Raw genomic sequence first — 8,633 nt, forward strand, 5'->3', positions numbered from 1 at the left:
ATATCTGCTCCACACGAGCCACTTCCCATCTTGTTCCAGCAGTCCCCTTTCCTTCTCCTGTGGGAGGAGGCCCCACATTCCCACCCCTCTCTGGGTTGAGAATTTATTCACACTGGGATTTATTTCATTCCAGCGTGGGACATAGAGCAAAGAGCGTAGAAGAGTACAGTGCAAGAACAGGCCCTTCGGCCCACAATGTTGTACCAAACTTGCTAAATCAAGAGTACCCAAAAACTAATCTCCCCTTCCTACACAATGTTCAAATCCCTCCATCTTCCTCATGTGCCTATCTAAACATCTCTTACAAACCTCTAATGTATTTGCCTCCACCACCATACCAGGCAGTGCATTCCGGGCATCCACCACTCTGAGTAAAAAACTTACCCCTCACATCCCCCTTGAACCTACCCTCTGGTATTAGACATCTCTACCCTGGGAAACCGATAGTCTGTCCTCTCCATCTCTGCCTCTCATAATCTTATAAACCTCTATCAGATCTCCCCTCAGCCTCTGCTGCTCCAGAGAAATCTGTCCAGCCTCCAGTGACAGCACAGGCCCTCTGAACCAGGCAGCATCCTGGTAAACCTCTTCTGCACCCTCTCCAGAGCCTCCACATCCTCACCAGAACTGTACGCAAGGCTCCAGATGGGGCCTAACCAAAGTTCTATATAGTTGCAACAGAACCTCTTGACTTTTGAACCCAAAGCCTCAACTAATAAGAGCAAGCATTCCATAAGGGATCTTAACCACCCTATTGACCTGTGTAGCCACTTTCCAGGAGATATGAACTTGGATCCCAAGATCTCTCTGCTCAGCAACACTGTTAAGGATCTTGCAGTTAATAGTGTATTGTCTCTTTGCAATTGCCCTTCCAAGGTACAATACTGGGTTAAACTGCATCTGCCATTTCTTTGCCCATATCCGCAACTAATCTATATCATTATGTATTCTTTGCCAACCTTCTACACCATCCACAACTCCACCAACCTTGGTATCATCTGCAAAACTTGCTACCTTCCACATTCGCCCTTAGACAGGATGATTTCACTAGGACTGACCCAGACCATGGTGGGGAACAGATACGAACCAATCTCCCAGTGACTGGGAACTAACTGTAAGGGAACTGATGAAAGAGTCATTCAGCAGGGAAGCTCTCTGAGTCAGTGGATGAGTGGCAGAATCCAGGGGCGAATTGACAAGAGTGCGGGGGAGAATGAAGTGGGTGGTTGAGGGTCAGCACAGAGTAGATGGGCTGAAGGTCCTACTTCCATGAATCTCTCCCTGCAATGGACAGTGTTAACTATCAAAGACAATCGTTCATACGTCAGATTTTGACGGCGTTGTTGACAGCTGGCAGCACTATATAAGGGTGAATTCCCAACTCTTGTTGTCAGAGCATTTGGATATGGCCCAAGAGCGGAGAGAGAGAGGCAGGTACTGAAGCGGGTTGACTGTTCATTGACCTTAATGAGAACTGTTGCTAAACTTAAAGGGAAAGGAAAGAAATAAACATGAGGCCAACAGGGCTGTTCTTTATTACTGCCCTAAATGCCAGCTGTTTAACAGGCAGTAACTAACGACGGGGCTGTTAACTAAATCTCTCAAACTGTAAGTTAAAGCCAAAACTTTAACTAGTGTAGTCTGTTTCATCATACGCTTTTGTGATATCATTCTGGAGGAACCTTGTCTCATTTTTTAACTGCATTGCATTTGTGGTTTCTAAATGACCATAAACTGAATCTGAATCTGAAAACTGCAGCTGAATGCAATATCTAAAAACTGAACGAACGCCGCTCCTTTCAATCAGAACGATAGTCCTCTTTCCTGGGCAAGGACAAGGGTAAGCAGGGAGCGTAAATGTTGCTGCGCTTTTGGTCGAGCGTCGACGGGACTAAAATGAAAAGGAGGGATTTACCACCATAATAAGACAGTAATTAGCGGGAACGTGCCTATTCACGAGCGCGATTGCCGAACGTGCTGCGCTGCCCGCCTGCGAGGCCGTGAAGACCCCACAGCAGAGCCAGTGGTTGTGGACATAAAGAAGGTGCGATGGGAAAGATTTGAAAGTGGATCTGAAGGGCAACTTTTTCACAGAGAGGATCCTGGATATCCGATTTAGAAATAGACACGGGAACAGGCCCTTCCAGACCAGAGATTCCGCGTTGCCCAGTTACTCCAATTAACCAATTAACCTTCTGACTGGTACGTCTTCGGAATGTGGGTGGAAACTGGAGCTGTGGGTGGGAGGAAACCCATGCAGTCACGGGGAAGACGTACAACGCCTTACTGACAGTGGTGGGAACTCCTTACTGAAGCTGGGTCAGCTGACACATAGAAACATGGAAAACCTACTGCACAATACAAACTGTGACGTACATGTCCTTATCTTAGAAATTACCCAGGGTTACCCAGAGCCCTCTGTTTTTCTGAGCTCCATGTACCTGTCCAGGAGTCTCTTAAAAGACCCTATCGTATCTGCCTCCACCACCGTCGCCAACAGCCCATTCCACACACTCACCACCCTTGCGTAAAAAACTTACCCCTGTACCTACTTCCACGAAGACACTGCAATAGTGTTATGTTAACCCCTCTGGAACGACATGCCAGAGGAAACTGTAAAGGTGAGTACAACTGGGATGTTTTTAAACATCATACATAGATCTGTGCAGATTGGTGATAACATATCCTCCTCGCTGACAATCAACACTGGTGCACCTCAGGGGTGTGTGCTTAGCCCACTGCTCTACTCTCTCTATACACTTGACTGTGTAGCTAGGCATAGCTCAAGTATCAGTTACAAATTTGCTGACAATACAACCATTGTTGGTAGAATCTCAGGTGGTGACGAGAGGGCGTACAGGAGTGAGATATGCCAACTAGTGGAATGGTGCCACAGCAACAACCTGGCACTCGTCAGTAAGACGAAAGAGCTGATTGTGGACTTCAGGAAGGGTAAGACGAAGGGACACACATCAATCCTCATAGAGGGATCAGAAATGGAGAGAGTGAGCAGCTTCAAGTTCCTGGGTGTCAAGATCTCTGAGGATCTAACCTGGTCCCAAAATACTGATGTAGTTATAAAGAAGGAAAGACAGCGGCTATACTTTATTAGGAGTTTTAAGTGATTTGGCGTGTCAACAAATACACTCAAAAACTTCTGTAGTTGTACCGTGGAAAGCTTTCTGACAGACTGCATCACTGTCTGGTATGGAGGGGGTACTGCACAGGACTGAAAGAAGCTTCAGAAGGTTGTAAATCTACTCAGCTCCATCTTGGGTACTAACCTACAAAATACCCAAGACATCTTCAAGGAATGGTGTCTGAGAAAGTCAGCGTCCATTATTAAGGACCTCCAGCACCCAGGACATGCCCTTTTCTCACTGCTACCATCAGGAAGGAGGTACAGGAGCCTGAAGGCACACACTCAACGATTCAGGAACAGCTTCTTCCCCTCTGCCATCCGATTCCAAGACAGACATTGAATCTTTGGACACTACCTCACTTTTTAAAAAATGTATGGTATTTCTGTTTTTGCACGCTTTTTTATTCTATTCAATAAACGTAATTGAGTTACTTATTTATTATTATTTTATTTTTATTTTTTTTCTCTTCTAGATTATGTATTGCATTGAACTGCTGCCGCTAAGTTAACAAATTTCACATCACATGCCGGTGATAATAAACCTGATTCTGATTCTGAAATGGTTTAGAGGGGCGTGCGCCAAATACTGTACTAGCTTGGAGAGAAATCTTGGTCAGCAGAGACAAGTTGGGCCGAAGGGCCTGGTTCCTTGCTGTGTAACTCTATGACTTAACCTGAGAGGCAGCTTTTCCTACAAAGGTTGGTCTTTCTTTCTGTTAGAGATCCAACATGATAACAAGCCCACACATTGCACATTGGTAGCTTGTCAGTCTTGGTGTAGTTTTCCATTAATTCTGTTGCATTTCTTTGTCCTACTGCGAATGCCTCCAAGAAAATAAATCTCAGGGTAGTATATGGTGATGTATATTTACTTTGATAATGTTTACTTAAAACCTTTGATGTACGATTGCGAAGGCTCGGCTTGCAGCAACGCTGCCGCACTCCCTCTGCCGACCACCAGGTGTCAGCTTCGCTTCGTCGTGCCTCAGTCCGTGTGTCTGAGCGGTGAGCCCGGGCCTTGACCAGGATGAGTGTGTCCAGTGAGAGCCCAGCACGCCAGCGAAATGGACAAATGCCACTGATATAGCTCCCTGAATCCTTTCGGGTGTCCCTGACGGGCTTTGGCCTGCTGATCATGAGACCCATCACGAAATTTCCCTATCATGCACCATCTTTTAAAATCTTTTATATTTATCTCAATTCATAATTCAAGTCGGAGTAACTGATGACAAGATTAACAAAGGCATTTTTGTTAACCAAACAGGTCACCAATGACAGGCAATTCGAAGAACTTCTAGTGAGAATGGAGAAAATCGTACAAGGGCATGTTGCTGAAAATTTTCTTGGCAACTACAGAGCACCAAACTACATGCAACTATGACAACACGCTTCAAGCATACAAAACCATGAAGTGCAACATGTCACTAGAGATTCATTTTCTGCATTCCCATTTAGACTTCTTCCCTGCAAATCTTGGCACTGTCAGTGGCGAGCATGGTGAAAGGTTTCACTGGGACATTGGGGTCACGGAGAAATGTTATCAGGGCAACTGGAATCCATCAATGCCGGGTGATTATTGTTGGACACTTAAACGAGAAGCCTCAGTCACTGAGCACAAACAAAAGTCATCAACAAAACATTTTTAACTTAGTTGAACTATTGCAAAGCGTCAGCAACGTTATGCAATTAAATGCATTATATTCAATAAAAGTTAATTATATTCAGTAAAATTTAATCTCTTATTTCTCCAAATTCCTACATGATACAAGTAGTCCGGAATTATATTTGTGTTCACTTCCAAGCTGTCTATCATAAACAAAAATATTCTGAGAAATAACTCGTCCGGGGTGATATTTTGGGACCCTTTGTTCTCTAGATAGACAAGATAGAGGGGAGTCAGCCAGCAGAAAGAGGTAGGGGGAAGGGGTGGTGTCAGAGATGGCAAGCGATTTAACTGTTTAGAGATACAGCATGGTAACAGGTCCTTCCAGCTCAACAAGCCGGTGGCGTCCAATTACACCCATGTGACCAACTAACCTCCTAACCTGCACGTCTTTTGAACGAGGGGGGAAACCAGAGGTGGCAGTCAAGGGGAGAACATTCAGACTTCTTACAGACAGCGGTGGAATTGAACCCGGGTTGCTGGCGTTGCTAAAGCGTTACGCGAATCGCTCCCGATGTGTGGTTCCGCTGGAGGAAGGGTGATGGACAAACGGATGTGGGGAGAATGAGACTGGTGACAGAGGCTGGGAGTGGGTAGGTGGAACCAACAAATGAGCTTTTGGCGATGGAAACCGTGAGGAAAGGGAAGTGCAGCAAGGATCCAAATAAGGGAGGTTGGATTTTGAATCCATTCAGCCAAGTCACTGTGGACCCCAAACACCTTAATCTTCTGGGTGAGTCGTATGACACGAAGCTGGGCGGCGGTGTTAGCTGTGAGGAGGATGCTAAGAGGATGCAGGGTGACTTGGATAGGTCAGGTGAGTGGGCAAATTCATGGCAGATGCAATTTAATGTGGATAAATGTGAGGTTATCCACTTTGGTTGCAAGAACAGGAAAACAGATTATTATCTGAACGGTGGCCGATTAGGAAAAGGGGAGATGTAACGAGACCTGGGTGTCATTGTACACCAGTCATTGAAGGTGGGCATGCAGGTACAGCAGGCGGTGACAAAGGCAAATGGTATGTTGACATTCATAGCAAAAGGATTTGAGTACAGGAGCAGGGAGGTTCTACTGCAGTTGTACAAGGCCTTGGTGAGACCGCACCTAGAATATTGTGTGCAGTTTTGGTCCCCTAATCTGAGGAAAGACATTCTTGCCATAGAGGGAGTGCAGAGAAGGTTCACCAGATTGATTCCTGGGATGGCAGGACTTTCATATGAAGAAAGACTGGATCGACTAGGCTTATACTCACTGGAATTTAGAAGATTGAGGGGGGATCTTATTGAAATGTATAAAATTCTAAAGGGATTGGACAGGCTAGATGCAGGAAGATTGTTTCTGATGTTGGGGAAGTCCAGAACGAGGGGTCACAGTTTAAGGATAAAGGGGAAGCCTTTTAGGACCGAGATGAGGAAAAACTTCTTCACACAGAGAGTGGTGAATCTGTGGAATTCTCTGCTACAGGAAATAGTTGAGGCCGGTTCATTGGCTATATCTAAGAGGAAGTTAGATATGGCCCTTGTGGCTAAAGGGATCAGGGGGTATGGAGAGAAAGCAGGTACAGGGTTCTGAGTTGGATGATCAGCCATGATCATACTGAATGGCGGTGCAGGCTCGAAGGGCCGAATGGCCTATTCCTGCACCTATTTTCTATGTTTCTATGTTTCTACAACAAAGGACCTTGTCAAATGCCTTATTAAACTACACAGTTCCTCAATGTCCTCACCTTTTCTTCCAATCATCAGCTTTGTCACCTCCTCAGAAATCTCAGTCAAGTTTAAGGTGAGGGGAAGAGATCTAAAGGGTCCTTAGGGGCAATTTTTTCACACGGAGGGTGACGGGTATATAGAATGAGCTGTTGGGGAAGCTGTAGATGTGGGTACAATAACCGTATTTCAGAAACATTTAGGCAGGTACATAGAACATGCTACCGTGGGGGCAGGAGGTTCAGGAGCAGTTATTACCCCTCAACCATCAGGCTCCTGAACTGGGAGTCAATAACTTCACTCACCTCAACTCTGATCTGATTCCACAGCCTATAGACTCCTTTCAAGTACTCTACAGGTCATGTTCTCAATATTATTTATTTTTAATTATTTGCACGATTTTATCTTCTTTTGCACATTGGTTGATGTCAGTCTTTGTTTATGTATAGTTTTTCATTAATTCTATTGTATTCCTTTATTTTCTTGTAAACGCCAGCAAGAAGATGCATCTCGAAATAGTATATGGTGTCAGATAGGTACTTTCCTCCAAGCGGACCACAACCTTGTCGTAAGGTTTGGAGGCAATGACTCGGAGATCTATGTTGGCTGGAGTCAGGGCTTTGTGCTTTGGCTCTTGGTAGACATGCCATGACAGGTCAAAGGGTAGAGGCCAGACTGAGAGGGATTCACTGGTCCTCCAGGTTCGATGGTTCAGCTGACTGGTCAAACAAAACTGTTACAGGAATAACAACGAAGAATCCTTCGATACAGACAGAGAAGGAGGACCTTCGTTGCTGCCCAAAATGCCAGTGGGTTTTCAGGGAGTAAGTAAGTAATATGAACTTTGAAAATAAATTTACTTTGACTGTGACATCAAACCATGATGTTGTGCCAATTCAAGATTAATCCGACTGTTTTTCCCCACGTAGTCCTCCATTTTCCTTTAGGTGGCTAGAAAAGTTTTGAAGGATCTGCTCCACGCACTCTTTGCTTAGTGATACTGCTCTCCATGGTATAAAAAAGGTTGGGGACCCCTGGCTTAGAGGGATAGTGGGCAGCTGCGAAGAGTAGGTGACCCAGTGGGAGGAGTTTGTGGGTGAGGGGCAGATAGTAATGGAGGAGGGGAAAGAAACAGGGCGGTGGTGGCTGGGTGCAGAGCGTAAGAGGTCTGGAGTAGATCGGGGGAGGGAGAAAAGGGACAGAGGGGGAGGGAGACACCTAAAATTGGGTTGGTGGGCAAAGTCGTGCTCTACCCTGCCATGGGATGAAGAATTCCAGAGATCCCTCATTCTTTGCAAGAAGAAGCTCCCATGCATTTTAGTTTATATTAATACCTCTTAATCTTATAATTGCAAGTCTCTCCCACTTGTGGAAACACCTTGACATCTACCCTGCGTTATGCCCTCAGGATCTTGAACGTTTGCATATAATGCTACTATTAGGGAGGAGGTACAGGAGCCTGAAGACATGCACTCAATGTAGCTTCATCCTGAACCTCTCTTTTTGAATAATTTAAAAAAAAATTTTATAGTCACTTTCTTTATATCTTCCACTGTACCACTGCCACATATAACAAATTTCTCGACATACATCAGTGATAATAAACCCTGGAACTGGGCTGGGCAGGGCAGCTCGTTGGATAGGAAGGATCTATTTTGCACTGTATCTTTAACTAAATAAAGTATATAAAAATAAGTCTGCTTTGATGCTCAACTAAAAGAAACGTTCAGCAGGTCATACAGCGTCTGCGGAGAGAGTAGCAGGTTGCCAGCATTTGTGGTTTCTTTGATTTTCATTTGTTACAATTGAACTTGCATCCACCCACGACTGTGTGGCCAAGCGCAGCTCAAATGCTGTCCGTAAGTTTGCTGATGACACGACTATTGTTGGCAGAATCTCAGATGGTGACGAGAGGGCGTACAGGATCAAGATATATCAGCTGGTTGAGTGGTGTCACAGCAACAGTCTTGCACTCAATGTGAGTAAGACCAAAGAACTGATTATGGACTTCGGAAAGGGTAAGACGGGGGAGCACACACCAGTCCTCATAGAGGGATCGGAAGCGGAGAGAGTGAGCAATTTCATGTTCCTGGGTCTCAATATCTCTGAGGATCTAACC

This window comes from Hemitrygon akajei, chromosome 31 (genome assembly GCF_048418815.1).
Source record: "Hemitrygon akajei chromosome 31, sHemAka1.3, whole genome shotgun sequence".
NCBI classification, from domain to species: domain Eukaryota; kingdom Metazoa; phylum Chordata; class Chondrichthyes; order Myliobatiformes; family Dasyatidae; genus Hemitrygon; species Hemitrygon akajei.